General features: G+C 42.2%; 1 protein-coding gene across 2 annotated transcripts in view; it reads left to right on the plus strand.

Moving 5' to 3' along the window:
- Nucleotides 1–22,918, plus strand: part of LOC142939187 (zinc fingers and homeoboxes protein 2-like) — a 94,438-nt gene that overhangs the window by 26,972 nt on the left and 44,548 nt on the right. For both annotated transcript variants that reach the window (XM_076082405.1, XM_076082403.1), the window contains exon 2: nucleotides 1,960–2,097. The gene's annotated coding sequence lies outside the window, so the exon portion shown is untranslated. The remainder of the gene's footprint in view (nucleotides 1–1,959; nucleotides 2,098–22,918) is intronic.

Here is a 22,918-nt window from a genome sequence, read left to right on the forward strand (position 1 = left end):
AATGTAATGAAATACAAAGATAGCAAACCAGAAATATAAATGAAGTGTAGTAATAAGTTGTATGTTGCCTCAAATGCAACAAAAGTGAAATAAAAGTGCAGAAAGAGGAACTGAAAGGTGTTTAAAATATCTTGCAGACACATTTAAATGTGATCCTGATTTACTGAAAGTGTGTTTTTATCAGAGCAGGTTGAACATGAGCAACACGTTCAGTCTTCAGTAACACAGTGAACCGTCTGGACGGGGCTTCCCCTGGTTTTACTTTGTGTCACCGCTTCCTTCTCAGATCGGTTTCTGTAATCAATGGTGATGATTAATTGTTGTATTTATTATTCATAAGACCTGCTGCCTGTGAGATACACTGCTCTTCAGGGACGCTTCTGCAGAGCATTAATGTACATTTAGGGTTCAACTGGAATAGAATAGACCTTTTGACTTCTAACAGCAGGAAACAAGTGGAGCGACTATTATTAACGTGGGCTGAGTTCCATTTAGTGTTCCAGGAAGTGAGTCAGCATGTTCAACACCGAACACTATGAGAGCTTTAGATCATTAACGCTGTTTATTACACATGTGCTTTGCCTGCTTTATTGTTGAGTAGCTTTTAAAAGCTGTTGCTGGAAGAATCAATTCCATTCAATGGTTCGTACGTTATCTTACGAAAAAGTTACGTCTCAGCAACACATTTAAACTCCGGCTCGTCACTTGAATACAATCTTTTCAAAATAAACTTCACAGGAAACAACTTTGTTAGGTTGAGACAATAAAAATACTTAGTTAGGTTTGGAAAAAGATCGTAAAATACTTAGTTAGGTTTAGAAAAAGATCGCAAAATACTTAGTTGGGTTGAGAAAAATATCGTAAAGTACTTAGTTAGGTTGAGAAAAAGATCGTAAAATACTTAGTTAGGTTTAGAAAAAGATCGCAAAATACTTAGTTGGGTTGAGAAAAATATCGTAAAGTACTTAGTTAGTTTGAGAAAAAGATCGTAAAATACTTAGTTAGGTTTACAAAAATATCGTAAAATACTTAGTTAGGTTGAGAAAAAGATCGTAAAATACTTAGTTAGGTTTAGAAAAAGATCGCAAAATACTTAGTTGGGTTGAGAAAAATATCGTAAAGTACTTAGTTAGGTTGAGAAAAAGATCGTAAAATACTTAGTTAGGTTTAGAAAAAGATCGTAAAATACTTAGTTAGGTTTAGAAAAAGATCATAAAATACTTAGGTTGAGAAAAAGATCATAAAATACTTAGTTAGGTTTAGAAAAATATTGTAAAATACTTTGTTAGGTTTAGAAAAATATCGTAAAATACTTTGTTAGGTTTTTAGGCTACATTTTAGAGAATCAAAAATAAAAATGAAAAGTATGAAGAAGACAGTACTGAGTAAACTCTATTTGACCTGACTTTTTAAAAACATTTGTGACTTCAATAAATTAATTTATTTGTGGTGTGTGTGTGTGTGAGAGTGACATTGTCATAAGTTTAAAGTTGAGAAGTTATTAAAGTCAACGGAAAATACAATAATACAAAACGTGTGTATACACATGCATCATATTAAGCAGAAACACACAAAGACTGCACAGGATTCAGCTGTGTGCAATTACACACACACACACACACACACACACGCACACTAACCTTCCTGAGTTCTCATTTGTCTGTTCATACATGTGTCTTTAAAAGTGTTGCTCTGTAGTTACATTTACAGTAACTTTCTGTCTTACTCTCCTGCTGTCTGTTTGTCTCTCTCTCTCTCTCTCTCTCTGACGCTTCCCTCCTTTTCACTCCGTTTTGGCACATGTTGCCACGGTAACCACAGCTTCTTTTTTGAGTGTTTTTTTTTTCGGGCCAAGTTGTCGTGGTGCAGTTTTTTTACGGCTCATATTGGGCTCCTTTATTTACGCACAAATGCTGTCACGCAATCACACGCACACTAACAACCCTGCTCTTCTTCCAGATTACCCAGAGTGCCGCTGGCCTGAGGATCGTCCAATAGAGAGGGAGAACGAGGAAGACGCACGGTGATTGGAGGAGGAGGTGGAGAAAGGCCCCACCCAGCCTCGAGTGAAGCCCCTCCCCCCTCTGAGGAAGTGCAGTGAGTAGCAGCATTTCTTTTTTTTGGGGGGGGGGGACTTGGTATCTGGGGAGGTCTTTTATTTTGAAATTCGTTCATGAATACTTCCTGTTTGACTGCAGGAAAAATCTGCTCAGTTGTTTTCAGGTGAGAGCTTTTAATTTATTTCTTGGCTGGTGTAGTTGTACGTTAGCCGTTGCTAGCGTTAGCTTCACAGGAAGAAGAAACACCACGCTGCAAAGTTGTGTCTTCCTAGTGATGCTCCAAACTGAGGGAGAAAAAGCACTTAAAGACTGGACAGTGAAATCATGCATCAGCCTGATTTAACCACCAGAAAGAATTGTGTAAAAGCTCCTCCGGTGGGCTGAAAGGTGACGTCTTTTCAGAGGTTGCTGAACTTCTGTTGGAAGTGCGTTTGAATGCCATTGTGGCATTCAGCACTTGCCACCAGGTCTCGAGTCGTGTTGGGTTTAATGGTTGGCCCTGCAGGATTTGCAGGGCTTGTGATTTGTGGAGGGAGCAGGAGGGAAGATGTGACTCCTCTGTTCCTTCAATGCAGGAAGTAAACAACTGGTGAGGGTGTGATGGTGCAGCAGTGGAAGCTCTTCTCTGTCATTTTGTCTGCGTGAAAAACCCAGATTTCATTTTCACCTGTAAAAGTGCATTTTCAAACTAATAAATGATGCCGTGCAAGCGATCCGGAAGTGATAGCAAATGCTAGCAATGCTTTTAAAAGCATTTAAAAGCTGTTTTAAAAGTATCTTAAAGTGACGAAGGCCTCCTTTTCGTTGTCTTTGGCGTCACCTGTGGCGATTAGCGGTAAATGCAGGTGTGTGTTTTTGAATCTCACTTCCCAAAGATTGAAATAATGTTGCCTTTTTGCAGCGTCTCCTCATACAACGGTTGGTATTTTAGCCCATTACATGAATACGGCCTTTACATAATAAAGTTCCATCTTTACGGAAACGTCAGTCAGGTTCAGGAAAAGTTCGGGGTTTTGGGTTCAACTTAGTGGAAGTGTTACTCGAGTACGGAAGTCACGTTCAGCCTCGACAAAACTTTTATTTAAACAGAAATGGTGGTGCGTTGAACAACCTGTTGTGTTACGTGCAATTAAATACGACTGTGTCTGACTTAGTAAAACTGCAAATGCAAGAGAGCTTTCATCAGCGGGCCATAGACTCCAATCACCAATGTGTCGCCTCATTCTGCGATGGATAATGAGATAAGTCATTAATGTGTTGCTCCACATGGGCCAGGTAATGCAAATCACCTGCAGAGTCACGTACCAAGTGGAAACGTTTGAGCTCATCAGATGTGAGAATTAGCTGTTTTTCTTTGGGGTTTGAACTGTTTCTCTAATGAAAAATATGAATCATGAATCCTCCGAATGTCTGTCCTGCAGTAATTAACCAGCTAGTCAGAATGACACTTAAAACAAACAGTTTGCGGACCCTAAAAATCAGACCGGGTTTGAACCCCCAGGATCAACACAGAGGGAGATGGGTGTTACTCGACTGAATGTCTGAATGTCTAACAGACTAACAGCTCAGTGTGGACACATCACTAGTTTCAGTTTTAAACACAGGAAACCCCATAAAAACAGGAGATAGACTCCTTTACCAATGGCAGCAGACGAGTAGCCGCTTTTTTCTGGTGTTCGACATCACGAACACGCCAGGAAATAGTGTGAGTTAATTGTTTTTGTTACTTGTTCAGTTTCTTTCAAAATCTAAAACCAGAGTTGGTGATTGTTGGAACAGTGGATAGACGAACCAAAGCGTTTGTTTCTTTACTTTTATTCAGTTTGAAGTGTTTCGATGGTCAGCAAGGTCACATTTCTGTTTCTGTCAATGGAGTCCGGTGGCTTTGAGGAGAGCAAATATCTGCTGTTTCTTTTCACATCTAACTCTGTGAATTCAGGGTTTATCTCGACCAAACCAGTGTGAAAAGACTAACCGAGATGGTTTTATTGAGTTTTATTTTGTTTCTGTCGAGTTTGAATGAAGTTTGCTTTACAATGATCAGCGCGGTAAAGTCACCGTTTCCGTCAATGGAGTCCGGTGGCTTTGAGGAGAGGAAATAACGTCCGTTTCTTCTCAAATCTAACTCTGTGAATTAAGGTTTTATTTTTGACCAAACTACAGTGGAAAGACAAAACACTTCTGTTGAGTCTGTGGAGTTTGAATAACGTGCGTCTTTCGACAATCATTGAGGTAAAACGACTGTTTATGGAGTCTTGTAGCTTTAAAGAGAGCTTTCTACATCTTACTTGGTGAGTTAGGTGTTAATTTTGACCAAACCAGAGTTGGTGATTGTTGGAACAGGTGAAAGACTAACAAAGATTATTTTGACGAGTTTCATTTTGTCTTTGTCGAGATTGAATGAAGTGTGTTTTTTACAATGATCGGCGAGGTGCAATTATCGTTTCTGTCAACGGAGCTTTGAGGAGGGCATTTTAATTGTATGTTAATAATTTGTAATAATCGTTCAAATCCCTGCTGATTTTATTTATTATTCATTCACTTAAGCACCGGAAAAGGGGCGAAAATGAGTGTGTCCACCCGGGGGACGTGTTCCCATAATTGCAGATAAATACCTGTGACCAGAGTCATTTGTCCTGGAATGAATGCAGATTGTTGCCTTTCACACTGAAGACACATGCCAGATGTTTGTGGGGTTTTTTGTCCATAGTAACAGCAATAAAAACATCCCCTTTTTCTCCTGTTGTATACGTGTTTCACCCAGAACAAGCTGCTGTATCAGAATGTGGGAGAAGCAGACTGTCAGAAAGTCTCTCGTATTTTGTAGTAAAGAGTGTAAAGACTGTAAAGCAAGCCGGCGTAAATCCCACAGATTTGTTCAGAGCCTCTGAGTCACTCAGAGGAGTTTTCTGATCAGACGCCTCAGAGGGGGAAACATTTCAGGAAGGAAAAGAAACGTAGGACCAGATTACCAGATGATGATTAAAAGAAACAAAAGCAAAAACCGTGAAAAATGTGTAAACCAGCTTTACAATGTTTAGTTAAAAAGAACTGAATGTTTCAGAGCGGAGACTCCACAAGTTGTTCGCTCTGTTTTTACCCACATTAAACTTTGGCGTAGGTCGAAGTCCATCCGAGAGAGGAACGTGAAATCAAACGTCATCTTTTGGGCTCTTTTGTCCCTTCGGTGTCCTTCAGTCCATCGCCGAAGAAGGAAAAAAAGAGGACGAAAAACAAACAACAATTCAAGGCCTTCAGAGGTATTTACTCTGAATCCAGTCAGCGTGAGCTCTTACCTCTTCAGTTTGCACCGGGAGGTTTCGTTTTAAATGCATTTCATTTAAGGTAGAGGACAGTAAAGAATACATGTGTTTTAGAAGCAGAGAAAGAGAAGCAACATTGTAAAGAAAAGAAAACAGGAGTCACACCTGGAAGGCTGAGAGAGATTTATGTTCAGGTGAGTAAGACAGAAAGTTGCTCCGGGGGGGGGGGGGGGGGTGAGAAAAAATCAGAGAGACACTTTGAAAGATGTGACATTTCATCTCCAGAAATTGAGGTCTAAAAGGAGGTCTCTGCAGATTGTTATTTTGTAGAGAGAAGAGGTGCAGACGGAGGGAAAGAAAATCACATTCTGAGAGGGAAGTATCAAGAAAATGTGAGCAGAGTCGAGAGAAGATTTGATTTTAGGAAAAAGAAAAGAAACCTTCAAACATGTATATTCAATCAGATCCAACAGGGTCGACATCGGAGCAGAGAGTCTGAGCTGCTTCTTTTGAATCAAGTAGAAGAGTGTGTGTGTCAAACATTGTGGATCCTCAGCTGGAGACCAGCGCACTCGGTTCAGCAGGTTCATTCAGTAACTCTTAAAACGTGGCAGCGTCCGAAGCCTCTGGTGCCCCCGCGGCGATAAAACCGAACCCACTTTGTAGTCCGAGCTGCAAAGACGATTGTGCAACTTGGGGGAAAAAAAACACACATTTGGGGGGGGGGTTCCAACAAAACAGAGGATCTGCAGTTTGTCTGTTAGAAGTTTGAGTAATCACATCTGGAGCTGTCATGGAGGTCCTGTGCAGAATATTTGTTGTATGGATGAATGTTTCAGAGAAACAGACCGACAGTAGAGACAGTAGAGTTTGTTTCATGTTGAACGCTTCTACGGGACCAAAACCACTGTTCTCCTCTGGTTGTATAGAAGTCTATGAGAAAATGACTCTACTTCTCTCTTGATTTATTACCTCAGTAAACATTGTAAACATGAGTTTATGGTCTCAATCTCTAGTTTCAAGTGTTCTTCAACACAGCATGATGTTCATTTAGTACATTATGGTCCATTTAGAGTCAAACAGACCATAAAGCAGGGGATGCTTTAGGGCGGGGCTACACGGTGATTGACAGGTCTCTATCAGAGACGTATACGGCGTCTCTACGTCACTCCTCGTCAGTCCAAATATGGTCACTTCCTTTCACTGAAGATAAAAAGCATTTTGGCGCAAACAGACTTTAACAGAGTAAAATGTTTTGGATGAAATATCACAATTTCAAGCTTCACTTTAGTTGCTTTTTCTCTGACAGAAGTGGTCGTCACACATGATGTGTTCAAGAACCGTCGGAAAGATGAAAATCTGTCGATAGTGACGTTTTTTACAGCTCCTGGTTGTGATAAACGCTGTAGTTTTGGAGTTTGTTTAAAGAAAACATGCTTTTTAATCCCGCCGGTGGGTTTTGTGGTTCTGAGAGTTTTAAGATGAAGCTTTATTGATCAGAAAATCAGGCAGAAACAAGAACAGAAAATAAGTGTATTAACAGCATAGAAACTATAAAAGTTCAATTAGACCCCAAAACAAATGCCAGCAGACAATACAAAACAGTATCCAAAGAAGTTGTGTATTAAAGATGCTGTTTGAAGATCAGGAACCGGAGGAAACACTCCGCTCTGCCTGATTCATATCACCAAAGAGAAACATGATGTACGACTTGTTGGAGCTTTAAATCAGTGTAAATGTTGCAGCGCTTCCTATAAACCAAAACCGTGTTGGAAATATTCATTTTCTACGTGTGCATCTCTGAACCCGTCAGCAACTTTTTTTATTTATTTTTTCCCACCATTTCCTGCTTTCATGTACGATCTCTCCCACTGCAGCGCCAAATCACAGCACAGGAAAAAAACCTGCCCAACCAAAAGCCAAAAATCCACCAGCACTTGGCTGCCGTCCAGTCCGATTTTTCAGCGCTTTTCCTGGGCCGCGGCCAGCCGCACGGTGCCGGTGCCAGCCCCACTGGGTGCTCGGGAAAAGGTTTGTTTTCACAGGCCTTCTGCTTCATTGAATGGTCTCTGTGAAGCTCAAGGGGTGGAGCACCGCGCTAACACTGCCGGGGTTGACGGGGTGCAGTTCGGCACACGGGTCATCGCCGCTAAAAATATGTGCATCGGAAAAAGGTGCCACGAAGCACCTCGATTGAAAGAATCCACCGAGCGGAACAGTGTGTTTTGGGGGGTTGCAGATTGGGCTCTGCACCTGATCATTTGGTGGTTGTTTTTCTCTTCTTACTCACATCGAGGCTTCGCTTTCACGCTGAGTGAGTTTCACGACCCTCGGGCCTCTGAAACGTGATTAAAAACCTACGGTATCATTTGAAGAATGAATGGGCATCAAGAGGAGACGATGCTGCTGTTTTCCTCTCCTCTCTCTGCAGATATGTGGCTTCATCACCACTGAGATACTTCACAGTCGCGTATGGCTGCACCGTGTTGATTATGATTGTGAGTTACATTATTAGTCTTAATTAATGCGATGAATCAAAAGGATTTTCAGCTGCAAAGCAGATCTAAATGTTTGAATGTTTCTGTGGAACAAACAAAGACTGCATGATTAGCGTGATGCCCTAATGTTGTGTCACTCTCTCTGATCATACTGTTGTTGATAAAATGGCCATCTGTTACCTCCAAATGCTGCTGCTGTAGTCTTGAAAGCGGCGGCGTTGATGCAGGAAGCGGTGATCTGAAAACAGCGGTGTGAGTGTGAGGAGCCGTGCAGGTACAGTGTGAGGGGCTGGTGGGATCTCCACAACCGCTGGTGGAGGTATCGACTACGTGGGAGAGAATGACTCACCCTAAAAACACACACACACCTGTGGAGGAGGGGTGTGTGTGTGTGTGTGTGTGTGTGTGTGTGTGTGTGTGTGTGTGTGGGCAGTCAGTGTGGCCGGGCAGATTGCTGCTCGCCTCTCTCGCTGAGCTGCAGAATTAAACCGAAGCCTCGCTGCTGCTGCTGAACTTCACCACCACAACACTCCATTTCTTTTTCTTATTGTGTGTGTGTGTGTGTTTCCCATCAACACACCTGCGATTCTAGCTGGAGACATTTAACTTGGTGATTCACTTGTTTTGCTCGATGGTTATGTGTGATTCCTCGGAGGTCTGGGGTGTTTAGTGATTTTTTACTTTTTAGGTTATGTTTCTTTCTCTCCCCTCAGCTGTGAAATGTGCTTGTGGGTGTTCTGAGTTGAGAAATGTGTCACCAGAATTCTGCGCTCGGATCCACAACCTCTCTGTTCTGTCTAGATGTTGGATTTCTAGAAATGCTGGCAGCGGTTTTCATCGAGTGTGAGTGAGTTATTTGGTCGAAATGTAACACGCCTCGGCACTACGGCACAGTGTGAAGGCCTTTACACACCGGGAGTGTGATGAATGTACGACAATATTTCACATCACAACTATTCATACCGTACAGTTGCAACACTGTCTCAATACAAAGACAGAACCTTCACCCAGGAGACCGCTGTTTGTGTCCCGTGTGAAACCAACGCTTGTTACGTAATATTACATAAGAAAGTCAGCCAAGGGCGGTTCTTATTCAGTTGTTATGTTTGTTACATTGTTAAATTACATTGTTATGGTTTTTACAGTTGTTACGTTACATTGTTACGTTGTTAACTTTCTCTGTTACGCTACATTGCTTTGGTTGTTATGGTTGTTACGGTCGTTACCTTGTCACGTTACCTTGTCACGTTACCTTGTCACGTTACCTTGTTACGTTATTATTTGAACACAAACTGTGATATAATTTTTTTTAACCTTAACCAAGTAGTTTTTGCTGCCTGAACATTACTAAATGATTCACAATGTTACCTCATGGCCTTGCGAGTTTCTGCCAGCGGGATACGAGGCTGATAAGAAAGGTATTGTTGGTTCAGGAACCCGTGCTGTGCTGAAACGTAAAATGCCCCAAAAACATTGTGGCGACTGGGTTATGTCCTCACATCTTTCCTTCTCCTTGTTGGAAACATGCATAACAATTGACTTCAGAGTTCTGTGTTTTAACACCAACTATTTCTTTAAATATAATTTCATCAAACGAACCAGACTAAAATGAACTCTTCATAAAGCTAAAGTTATCAGCCCCAATAATGAAACTCTCCTGACTTTGCTGTTTTTTCTAAGTTGAAGACTGTAATAATCTGCTGGGCTTCAATCTTTCATCAACTTGAGGCCTCTGAAGGTTTAAAGTGGCTTCTTGTGGGCGTCTCTCTGGCTCAAAGACTCTCAGGAACCCCTTCCATGGAAGAGATAGAGGTCAGGATTTAAGCCGCACTCCTCTTCCAGACACAGTTTTTGGATTTTTAACACTGGCCCCCCTCCGATCTGCGAAAGCAGCTCAGTAACACTGGAGTTTATCCAGCACCGCATGATTGAGGCCATGAGGAAGTCAAGTGTTTTTCAGAGTAATGAGTGTTAGACTTGTTTTATTCCGGAAGGTACCCACCAACGCATTTGTTCAATTTTGTTAAGTGCCACTCAAGAGATATTCCTAAAATTCTCAAATTGATTTTTCTATCGGGGGGAGGGGAGGGTTAGGAAGGTGCCGATTTTACATGTTTTTAAGAGCTAAAGTAATCGCAGAGATGGAGATTTTAAAGGTAACTAATCCAATTACAGTTGAAGAAAATGTGGTTTCAGTTCAAAATGGAGATGGGAAACAAGCTAATTGCGGCAGAAGAAAGCACCCAGATGACCCACGCTTAAACCTTCTGATAATGATCAACAACTTATTCAATCTTTAGACGCATTTGTCAGAAGTCACTGCAGCCTGGGATTTGGTTTGAAGTTGGTAAAAAAAAATTGGCAGATGATTTAAGAAATGAGGAGAGAAAAGTTTGGGAGAGAGATTTCAAGAACGAGGTTTGGTTTTTAGTGTTTGCCATTTCTATTTCTACAAGTCTTTTTATTGTGCTTTCAAAAGTAATGGTAGTATAATAAAAAGGTAGATCCCTCAACATGAAGATCAGTTTACTCCGTCAACTCATCCTGCAAAGACACTTCAATATCTCTAGCACAAAGTCTGCATTATATACTGGGGGTGTCTAAGATGCAAGACTTTGAGTTTAACGGAGTTGCATTAAGGGAAATTTAGGATTCAATGTCAATAGAGTTTGACCAACATAAGGGACTAAAAGTGGTGATATGTCTGCCTCTTCTGCACAGATTTAGACTTTAAAAAAAATATGTGCAACAATAAATAAAAACTCAACTTAAAATCAGCTTTTGTTTCCTTGATAGAGACCGCACACTTTACGGCAGATAATATACTAGTAATGTCTATTAAAGTATTTTTAGAGAGTTGACATAAGTTTACATCTATATACTGTGTGTGTATATATATATATATATCTATATATATATATATATATATATATATATATATATATATATATATATATCTATATATATATATATATATATATATATATATATATATATATATATATATATATATATCAGAGAAGATACAGCTGATCATGTGAGTTAAATGTTTGCTACTTTCCATAATTCCAAAAGTGCAGCGAAAAAGGCAAAAACAATCTCAAGCGGGCATAAATATTTTGAGGCAGTTTTATCAAATTTTGTTTAGTTTCCATATCCCTTTTCTGATACATTACTTCAAAGTGCACAATAAGATATGTGACTAGAAATACGGCTGTTGGGGTCCACGGTCGAGACGTGAAACAAAATGTGAAACAAGATGTTAATATTTAGTAGGAAGGTGACAGGAAATGCAGGAAAAGAAAATGCAAAATGACTTTGGTGCCAAGCCGGACTCAAACATGGCGACTGTCTGATTTATTATCTTCTCTAAGTGATTATTGTTTTAAATCAAATAAGTTGCAGAGAAAATGGAAGTACTCTTTCTTTCAGGCTGCAAAAAAGTCCCAAAAAGATTCAACTTGGTTCTAAGCCGTTCTGTCTTCTACATTTCATAATGTATTATGTATACCCACATGTCAGTGTGGATCACATTTTAAAGCAGTGTGCACATTTTAGAAAAAGGACAAATATAGAAATGTTAACTGAGGACTTACTGAAAGAAGGAGCCGCTGCTGTGGTAACTGCTTTATGAATAACAACAGATTTGAATGTGTCTCAGGTGTTTTCGCTGAGTGTCACAGAGCTGAGCTCATATTTCTGCTGTTCAGAGGTGGTACGCCGCGATACTTCACCGATATCAAACACTACTCCCAGTGCAGGCCAATTGGAGATAGACTGCTGGGAAATTTTCGAAAATTACTATTCCAAATTTACAAGGTGGAGCGCTGCCACTGTTAGACAGTTTAGGGAGAGCCGCGGTGCGTAAAGCGTTTTAGTTCGTCTCCTGCTGTGATGCAATCTGTTACGAGCATCAGTCAAATCACCCTCTCAGTCAGAGGATGAGAAAACACAGCCGTCAGCCAAGTCGGTAAACTCGGTAAACATTATGGAGGGTTCTCCCGACCTGCGTCTGCGCTGCAGCATTCAGGGAATATCTAACACACGCAGAGCTCTGAGAAGTCTAGATATGAAATATGAATACGGCCTTTTTTAAATATGGCCATTATTTTTCACCATGTAATTGGAGTTTTTTTTCTTCTTCTCTTTATGTTGACTTTGATTAATCCGGAACAGTAAGAAGCACAATCTGCTTCCTGTCCTGCTTTACCGAACACAGACAGATTTAATTTCCTAGTTGTTCTTTTTTTATTTTATTTTTTATTCTGCATATTTATGGTTTCACTGCTTTCATAATAACTGCAGGAGAAAGTTCAGAGACTTGGGGAATCTATAGCGGGGAGAACCGAAGCTGCTCTGGAAGCTCGCGGTGGAATAATATTAACACCTGTGACACATTCAGGTCCGACTGGGCGGTTATCTGATCCCATTGGCTCCGCCACAAGATAAAGTAGTTCCTTTCCACATCTTTTTTTTGTTTTCAGCTCCCGATGACTCGTTACAGTTCCACTGTGGAGGATTTAGAAGTTGACTGTGACGATTAGCTGTAGTTTGAAGTAGGGATGCTAATTCAGATTTATTTTTTTTGACCGATAGCCGACAAGATTAGTGCTGATAAGCCGCCGAGTTGCAAATGATATCCGGTGCACAAACACGTTAAATCATTAATGTGGACCAGCTTTTCACTTTAGGTGTTAAGTGGCTCCTCTGAGTTTTTGATGATGGATGGATTGGTGGATGATGGATCGATGGATGGATGGATGGATGGATGATTAATAGATGGTTGGACGATGGATGATGATTGGATGGATTGGTGGATAATGGAAGGATGGATTGGTGGATGATGGATGGATGGATGGATTGGTGGATGGATGGATGGATGGATTGGTGGATGATGGAAGGATGGATTGGTGGATGGATGGGTGGATGGATTGGTGGATGATGGAAGGATGGATTGGTGGATGGATTGGTGGATGGATGGATGGTGGTTGGATGAATGGATGATGATTGGTGGATGATGGATGGATGGATGGATGGATTGGTGGATGGGTGAAAATATACTAAATCATAGCACGCCTGCACATTTCATCCTCTCATCTGTTGGTTTGTGCAGAATTCTGCCTCTGTGTTGCAGTAGCGTCCAAAGAGTCTGTTTTGGAGCCGTTCATTTGGGGTGTTTTTTGCAACCTGAGCATGTGACCGGAGACGAGGAATGAGGACGGAGAAGAGGTCGAGGGTGTCGAGGATGGAAGGAGAGATGGGAGGAAAAAAGGGGGGGATGGGAGGAGCAGAGAGACTCTCTCATGTAAACTGAATGCTTCAGCAATCCATTTGTTCTGCAGGATTTCCAAACAATTCCCCGATGACGGAGGTGGTGTAACAGAGAGAAAGAGACAAAAAACGGCAATGCAGCCATAAAATCTGTCTCGTATCAGAGCAGCTGAACCTGATTCTTCTTGTAGGTATTCTGTTAGTCTGCTAGTCTGTTGTTTCCCTTCTGATCCCAGTTAAACACAAGTTACATGTGTATTATTTTCTGTTGTATAATCGTGTGAAGAATCGGTCGACACTGAGCTCGACCCCCTCTTGGTTTTTTCTCTCGGAGCAGGAAACATATATCAAGCAACTTGGACCGTTGCTCCATCTGTACAACGTTATCCGTGTTCATTCCCTCTTTGTTCGTCTGTCTATTCTGTGTTAGTGCTGCATGAGTTTTCCACAGAAATCCACCACCTCAAGGGTCGAAAACAACAGAAAACAGTCGGACCTGGTTCAAGTATTTGTGTGTATGCCCGTAGGAGAAATCCACTGTTACGCAACTGTTGGCAGCAGGCTTCACATGTTTGGGTCCTGTTTAGCCGTTAGACGCATGTTTATTCTTGTTGTGGATAATCGGCTATTGATGTGAAGGTCTGGGTATCGAACCCAAAGGGGTTTGTAGCTAAAGGTTGGTTTTCTTATTCTACAATCACATAGTTCAAAATTTACATCTAATTTTTGTAATTTTTCTTTTGTGCAAGTGCCTTGTTTGATTTTTTTAGATGTCAGAACTTTGGCTTCTTTTGTTAAATGAAAGTTGTAGAAACGTCTTCATCATCATTTCTCTTGCAGAAACTCATTGAAGCCCAATTGATGTGATGTCATGTCCAGATCAGATTAATTATTGGCAGTAAACCATTTCAGCAATCTGAAACAATAAAGACTTATAATCAATGACTATGTTTACATGGACTCTCATGTTCCACTATCATTCTGAATGTGACAATATTCCAAATTTGACATGGTTCATGTAAACATCATATTTTGTTGGGATTCTGAATTAGGCCTTATTATATCTTAGTATTTCATGATTAAAACGTGATATGCTGATGTTATTCTGGCTTTAGTAGCATTCTTTGGACATGAATACATTAAGAATATGAGTCTCAATAGAGGGTTTTGAGGCACTTTGTGACAAACCAACTCGACAATAGTTTGTAAAGCTGGAGTAGAGATTCATGTCCAAAAGAAAAGCCCACATTCATGGTCAGAAGGAGAAACACGGCTCCTGATGTTCCACTTTTCCATATTTAGATGTGATAAACGACGTGTTAGAGCATCGACCCGCTTATTAGTAATATTGTCTTTTTCAGAATAAGGGCAAAAACCTGAATATTTGGTGCACGTAAACGTAGTCTGTGATGCTGACAGTGTGCCGGACCATCAGGAAGTAAGCTCTCGATTCACCAGTCCATCTACGTTACAACCCTCCCCTATGGTCGTGAGCTTTGGGTACCGACCGAAAGAATGAGATCGCGGATACAAGCTGCGGAAATGAGCTTCCTTCATTGGGTGAAGTTGAGGAGCTCAGACATCCGGATGGAGCTCGGAGTACAGCCGCTGCTCCTTCCTGTCGAAAAGGGTCAGGATCCTCCTGGACGCCATCCTTTAGAGGTTTTCCAGCTACGTCCAACTGGTAAAAAGCCCCGAGTTAGACCCAGAACACACTGGAGAGATTATACATCTCATCTGGCCTGAGAACGCCTCGGGGTTCCCCCCAGGAAGAGCTGGAAAACGCTGCTGGGGAGAGGGATGTATGTGGATGCTCAACCTTTACACCCCAATATGACTGTTAAATCATATTAGACCTTAAATCCGGTTCATTATTGTGCAGCTTCCCTGAACCTGGCTGCAAGGATTTACTCCCATTCAGACTCAAGAGCAATAGAGTTGTTGGGTGATCAGGTCTTGCTCACAGTCAGCGTCCCAGTTCATCCCAAAAGCTGTTGGATTGGGTTGAGGTCAAGTTTTTTCCACAGCAAACTGGGAAAAAGCATTCCTTCATTGGTGCTCAGGGTCTCTGTCAAAGTTGGACACTGCGGTCTAAAGTATCAGTGACGGGATGATTTCCCTTCGTTTGAACCTAAAGAAAGATGGCGGTGATCTTTGAAACTCATTGAACAAAGCTGTCGGGTGTTCTCGAGTTATCTGGGAAACTCCGGTCCCTTCTCCAGGAACTCTGAGGTCGAGTTTAAAAGTTTGGCTGTTTGATGAAATGCTTCCCTCGAGTAACGACAGTTTATGCACTCGTCACCGCTCGTGCCGCCTAACCCCTGACACGTGATAAACACCACGAACTGATGCTTCCTTCACAGTGTCAGAGAAGCTGTATCAATGATTTTTTGCGTGCCTCCAGATTCTTCTTCTTCGCCTGAAAGCAGCGGCGAAGCAGAGAGTGGGAGTCGCACCGGGTCGACATCTGCACGGCATTACACTTGTTAATCTCCTCCGAGAGGCCAGAGAGCGTGTTCTTTGTAGCAACATCTTGATTCTCTCCCGAGTTAATTCTTCCCCGGGGGTCGTGAGGAGTTACGGCGGAGCAGCGGTACATGTACAGAACTTTAATATCTCGGGTCCCTCCTGGGGTCGGAGGGTTGGGTTCGAGCAGACGAGGTTAGCGGTGATTGAACGGACAATCTCCATCATATGAGACGTTGAACCCACTGACTCATATCTGATATTTACCACAGAGCGAATATATATATATACAACCTACACACAACATGTCAATGAGGACAACAGCGTGGAAGGTAAAGGGCCTCCGATCACATCTGTGCAGCATTAGCTTGTTTTCTGCTCGTCTCTGTCCGAGGCCAGTGTGTGTGTGTGTGTGTGTGTGTATGTGTGTGTGTGTGTGTGTGTGTGTGTGTGTTGGACTTTTGTTTGATGCCGTCTGAGGACTTAACAGGATGTTAGATGACAAGAAGTTACACCGACACACAGTGGTCTCTCTGTCTGCTTCTTCGAACGGTTCGTGTTTGTTTATGGCAACAAGAGATTAAGACCCATCTGGTGTTCGTGTGTGTGTGTGTGTGTGTGTGTGTGTGTGTGTGTGTGTGTGTGTGTGTGTGTGTGTGTGTGTGTGTGTGTGTGTGTGTGTGTGTGTGTGTGTGTGTGTGTGTGTGTGTGTGTGTGTGTGTGTGTGTGTGTGTGTGTGTGTGTGTGTGTGTGTGTGTGTGTGTGGTAGTAGGTTTGGTTTGGTTTGGTTGGGTAGGAGGGGGGTGCAGAGAGAAGAAGAAAAAGAAGAAAATTGGCGAATGAGTGTTTTTCCAGCTTCATGTGTAAACGAGAGAAAGATACATCAAGAAGATGGATAACGAGGCAAAAGATGTGTGTGTGTGTGTGTGTGTGCGTGTGCAGGATGTGTTGCAGATTAAGCATTGTGTGTGTGAGTGTGCTGTGTTCGACGGTGTGTGAATGATAATGACCTCTGACTCTGTCGGTTCTCCGTTACTTTACTGGATTAGCTCCCCTTCACTGCACTGCCTCTGGAAACACACACACACAGACACACAAACAGACACACACACACACACACACTCACTTGGTAAATACACGACCTTACAAGCAGCCAATATAAAGCGGTGTATTGGTCGGCTCCACAGCGCCCTGACAACAGATACTACACAACAAGTACTCCTGCTTCGTGTATGAAGTTTTTGTACTGCTCAAGTACTACGACAGGAGATACAATCACAGTACTGAAAGATACTTCACAGTACTGAGTGCGTCGTGTTTTAACTGTATTGGTTCAGAACTTATAGACTCTTTTACAGCCGACGTCATTAAAGATATTCGTGCGTTTGTTGGCAACAGAAGTGTGTTTTTGCGTCGGCCTTACAGACGAGTTAACAAGCTTCAAACGTTGGATTAAAGCGGTTAACGGCATCATGATGTTGTTGCGTGTTCGGTTGTCAGAATGTCAAAGCAACAGGTGTTTCAGTTTAACGAGTCACCGTGTTAACTGGTGACTTTTAGCCGAATTCGGCGGTAAATGGAAAATCTATTTGTTCAGATTTGTTTTGGCATTAACCGTCTTTGGTGTCTCATGTTCTCGCGTAGCGTGACATGATGCTGCATCACGCTGGTCTCATCCAGCATTCCTCGCTGTACCCACGAAAAATAATGCACCGTCATTCGTAGATATTATTTATGTCATCTTAAACGAGGAAGTATAAAGACAGCAGAATTTAACTTTTATTTATTTGTCGCATAACTTCCGTATTTTAACTCAGACAACGATATTTTCCTAAACCTAAATAAGTACTTCACCATCTTCTCCTGTATCTCCTCATTGTATTCGTAGTAAATCACACTGTGACTCACTGTATTGATACTGTAGTATTCTGACTCTATTGTATTACTGAGGTATCGTGTACTCTACTGTTGATTCACTGCATTGATACAAAGTGTTTCACTAAACACAAATAAACTGACTCATACGTGCATGACACATTCATTACACACCCACCAAATGGCAGGCTTCCACACACACACACACACACACACACACACACACACTTATATATATATATATTCAAGTTACTAACATTCACACACTCTCTGGGCAAAGATCTGCTGTAGGAGTGAGTCTCTCTGCAGGAGTCCCTGGCTCTGTAGGACACGTCCACATGTGTAACACCAGCTGGTCAACACACACGCACACACACACACACACACACACACACACATCTCCCCTGCTGCTCTCACACACACACACACACACCTCCTGCGAAGATTCTTTCCTTTTTGCATGTGTCATAGTACTCACACACACACTTTGTCTTTCTCTTTCACACTTGTTTACACAAGAGTGCACTCATTTGCAGTACACTACAGTACTCCCTCTCTCTCCCACACACACACACACACACACACACACACACACACACACACACAGTGCCAGTATATGTGTGTATTTAAGTGTGTAGCTGCATGCCGTTGCATCATCCTGCACTCACGTATACGTACACAATCTATAGACACACAGCTACACACACACATTTAATTCATAATTGCATCATATTAAGAGGCTGCACGCACACACACACACACACACACACACACACACACACTTACACACAGATTGCATCACAGTCTGGCAGTAAACATCCTGTATTGTTCTCTAAACTTCTATCACAGGCAGCGTCAGCAGCCAGCCAGTAGATCTGAGGAATGAAATGGACTAAAGCTGAAACCTGCTCGTCAAGTCTTTAAACCAGTCCGTCAGATTGAAGGTTCAGCCTGAAAGCCCGTCACTCAAACCCAAAACAGACGAAGAAGTCAAACCAGTCACCGAAAACAAATCTAGTCAGAAGAGCAAACATAACAAACAGTCACGCTGACCTTCAACAGACCGATTTGATGAGTCGGACGTTTAACCTACAGAGGTGAGTCAGTTAAACCTTAAAGTCAGTCAGTCTGACAAACACATACGAAGAAAGACAACTTTAAAAAATGGGTTTGACGGAACCAGTCAGTCGAACATCAGTCTCATTGTTGAGCTTCACCAGCAGGCCGAGCCGCTTGACCAAAACCTCCAGTGAATGAAAGCTTTGTCCACATGGCGAGAACTGTGTGTGTGTGTGTGTGTGTGTGTGTGTGAGAGAGAGAGAGAGACACTAAAGTGTGTGAAAGAAAGAGGGACAAAGAGAACAAAATAGAGTGAAAAAGAGACAGTGAGACAAAGAAGCAGAGAGAGAGAGAGAGTTCTCAGTGTGGAGCTTAAACAAGCAGTACAGGATGTGCAGCCAAACTATTCTCTCTGCTTGGCTGCAGCTTCTCTCTGTGTGTGTGTGTGTGTGTGTGTGTGTGTGTGTGTGTGTGTGTGTGTGTGTGTGTGTGTGTGTGGTGAGGAGATGGCTGATGGGATGTCACTTATTCTCTTTACTATCACAAAGTGTGAGGGACACACACACACACACATACAGTTTATGATAAACAACACACACACATGTACAGTGTGTCTACAGTCAACACAGACACACACACCTTAGAGGCTAACCCACACACACAGTTACCTGACGAGTTTTCAGTCTCACCTGAAACACCTTCATTAGTGTTTAAAAGATATTTTAATACAACGTTTCTGTAAACTGGCCTCCTCTCTCTTCCAGACCGGGGGTTTGATCCCCAGCATCGGTGGGAAGCAGGTGAGGGATCCTGTTTCTCATCCAGGATTAGTCTCCAGCTTCCTCCATGTCTGTATTTGTGGCATGACTTTGAAAATGTCGACATATTCGACTTCTTCTCCTTCAGCTCTTCTGTAGCCGGCGTTGTGTTCAGGGCAGCGCCTCTATTTTGTACGAACAATATCTCGTTCACATCGACTCGGGAAGCTGCTGAAAACGTCTGAAAGAGAAGATTTGAAGCAACGAGAGTGTTTCTCTCAGTCGGACAGTTGGAGCTCTTCACAGTCGACGATACATTCCCCAGTCCAAGGTTATTCAGCTGACTCATCGCAGGAATCGACTTTTCATTCATTTATTTTCTTGCGGAAATCAAGACAAAATCCCCAAAAATCATCCTTCACTTTAGGAATCTCACCGATGCATTAAATAATAATATCATTATACATTTTCACTCGGTGGTAAAACTGAATTCCTCAACAACAGACATGTTCTGAGCTGTTCTGAGATATTCAGTTCAAAAAGTCACATTTCGTCCTTTTCTGTGCCAATTTGTGATTGATTGGTTTTTATTATTTTTCTGGTGAAGTCGTTTTCTTGAGTTGGAGGATGTTGAGCTTTCAGGGTCACCGTACTTTTGCATCGGGAGCTGTGCCACTAGTGGAAAAACTGTGGTTGAGTGGCATTGTGGGTTATGTAGGCGCTAGGTTTTGACCACAGACTGCATATAACAAGTGGACGTATCGTCACTCAGTGGTTTGTGGCCTGGAGTTCGCCGATTATGCAATTTGTTTTGCAACCAGTGAACAGGAAGTGTCCATATGTGGACTGAGGAGGAGTGACGTAGAGACGCCGTATACGTCTCTGGTAGAGACCTGTCAATCACCGTGTAGCCCCGCCCTAAAGCATCCCCTGCTTTATGGTCTGTGTGACTCTAAATGGACCATAATGTACTAAATGAACATCATGCTGTATTGAAGAAGACTTGAAACTAGAGATTGAGACCATAAACTCATGTTTACAATGTTTACTGAGGTAATAAATCAAGAGAGAAGTAGAGTCATTTTCTCATAGACTTCTATACAACCAGAGGAGTCGCCCCCTGCTGGACACTAGAGAGAATGCAGCTTTAAGACATGAAGCAGCGGCTTCACTGGGCTGAACCGGAGGTTGCCGCCTGGTTTTAACAAAGAAGAAGAACGTGTGGAATAAAAGTCTATCTCTGGTTCTGCTGCGTCCATTTAGTTTCATTTGATGATGTCTTCATTTTAATGAATAATATATAGAAAATAATGTCTGCAGACACACACACACACACACTTTATTGATGATGTTTGTTTCTTTCTGAAGGTTTGTTGTAAACATTTTATTTCATTACAGTTATTCATTGATCCGTTTTTTTTTTTCTTTTTCGGAGCAGTCCAGATTTTATAAATTTATTTTACCCGTCTCTGTGTGATGTTTCGGTGTGTGTGTGTGTGTGTGTGTGTGTGTGTGTGTGTGTGTGTGTGTGTGTGTGTGTGTGTGTGTGTGTGTGCGTGTGTGTGTGTGTGTGTGTGTGTATGTGTGGGGGGGGGGGAGTATTTATCTCAACAGACAGCAGAAAAAGAAACTTGACATCTACCTGTCGAAGCCACCGCTTCACTCCACACAAATATAAAGGCAGAAGAAAGTGAGCGTGTCAGGCTTCAGGTTGGCATGTGAGCGATGAAAAGGCCGCCGTTTGTCACCAGAAATTATTGATGTACAAACAAACAGACACCGCGGGGAGGACGCAGGAGTTTGGGAGGCTTTTGAAAAAAGGGAATCAAAGAGGAGGGAGGGGGGGAGGGAGGAGATTATTAGACAAAAGCAGGAGAGAAACGCGATGGAAAGAAGAAGATGAGGAAGAGGAGAAAGTTAGTGGAGAGAGGAGCAAAATGAGAAGGCAGCGAAGAGGGAGGAGAGGAGGAGAGGAAGGGGGAGAAATATCTCCTCTACCTATCTCTCCTTCTCTTTCTCTTGTTCTTCCTCCTCCCTCTCATCTTTCAGGTCCTCCTCCCCCTTTCCTTCCTTCCTTTTCTTTCTTTGTCACCCTCTTTTTATCTTCTTACTTTACCTTCCACTCGTTCTTCCTTTTACTCGTCCTCACTCCCTTTCCTTATCTTCCCTCCTTCTCTTATCTTCGCCCTCTTCTCCTTCCTCTCTACCTCACCCTCCTTTTGCTTCCTTCACTCCTGCTCGCTTCTTTCTCTTTCTCATTTCTTCCTCTTTATTCTCTTCTTTGGTTTTACTCTCCTCCTCCCCCCTTTTCCTCCCCTATTTACCCTCCTACCTTCCTCGTTCTCCTCCAATATCTCCTCTTTCCTTTTTCTCTCCTTCTCCTCTGCCTATCACTTCTTCTTTTGTTTCTCTTGTTCTTTCTCCTCTCTCTTATCTTTCAGGTCCTCCTCCCCCTTTTGTTATCTTTCCTCCCTTCCTTTCTTTTCTTTCTTTGTCACCCTCTTTTTATCTTCTTACTTTACCGTCCACTTCCTCACTCCCTTTCCTTATCTTCTCTTCTCCTTCCTCTCTGTTTCCTCCAGTGTTCCTCTCTACCTCACCCTCCCTTTGCTCCCTTCACTTCCTCCTCTTTCCTCTTTCTCCTCCATTTCCACCTTTTTCTTTTTTTCTCCTCCCTATCTCCTCTTTCCTTTTTCATTCCTGTCACCTTTTCCTCCTCTTCCTCTCTTTCTTCCCCTGTATTTATCTTCCTCTACCTCTCCTCCTCTATTTCCTCATCCTACCTTCCTCTTTCTCCTCCACTTCTATTCTTGCCATCTATTTTTCTCTCCCTCCTCCCTCCCTCCATTAGCTCCTCTTCCACCTCCTTCGTCTTTTACTGCCCATCTTTTTCTCCTTTTTGACCATTTTCCAATCTTAACTTGTCATCTTCCCTCTTTCTTCCTCACATCTTCCTCCCTCTCTCTCTCTCCTTCACTCCCTCCTCATCCTCTTTTCCATCTTCCCCTTCTCATCTTTCCACCTCCTTGCTCGTGCCCTCTTTCATTACCTCCACCCTCCTCTTCCTCTATACTCTCCTCTCGCCTGTTGAATGAACGAACGAATAAAAAGGAAACGGACATGTTTGTACTGCGACACAAACCTCCTCGTCTTTGCTTTTATTTCTATTTATTTTATTCCTCTTTTTATCCCTTTTTTAATTTCCTCCCTTCTTTCTTTCATGCCTGTAAAAAAGGCACTCGTGCCGTCATTTTATTGAAAATGTCTATAATACAAATACTCGTTTACATCTTGATATTAATTATTATGCCTGAAAGCATCCGTAATAACCCTTAATCACCAGTTCTTGTGCGTATTTAAAGGCTGTTTCTCTAATTGAACCGCTCGTAGCCGATATGTTGTTTCATTTCTCTTTATGTTACAAAACGGGATCATTTTCAAGCCTAAAATCTCATTTAATTCATAATTTCTTCAGCGTTTTTCTTCTTGTTCAGGTGTGGTGAACCGTCACGGGACCCTGAACAAAGAACACTGATCTGATGATTAGAATTAGCGACAACGTGAGCAGATCAATAATCTATAATCATCGCATCAACAGCGGCTCACGAGCGTCTGTGTCTGCGACTCACCAAGACAAAGACGAGGCAGACGCAGACTGGAATTGGTGT

The sequence above is a fragment of the Anarhichas minor genome, unplaced genomic scaffold (assembly GCF_050575085.1).
Source record: "Anarhichas minor isolate MPS153535 unplaced genomic scaffold, ASM5057508v1 ptg000094l, whole genome shotgun sequence".
Classification (NCBI taxonomy): Eukaryota; Metazoa; Chordata; class Actinopteri; order Perciformes; family Anarhichadidae; genus Anarhichas; species Anarhichas minor.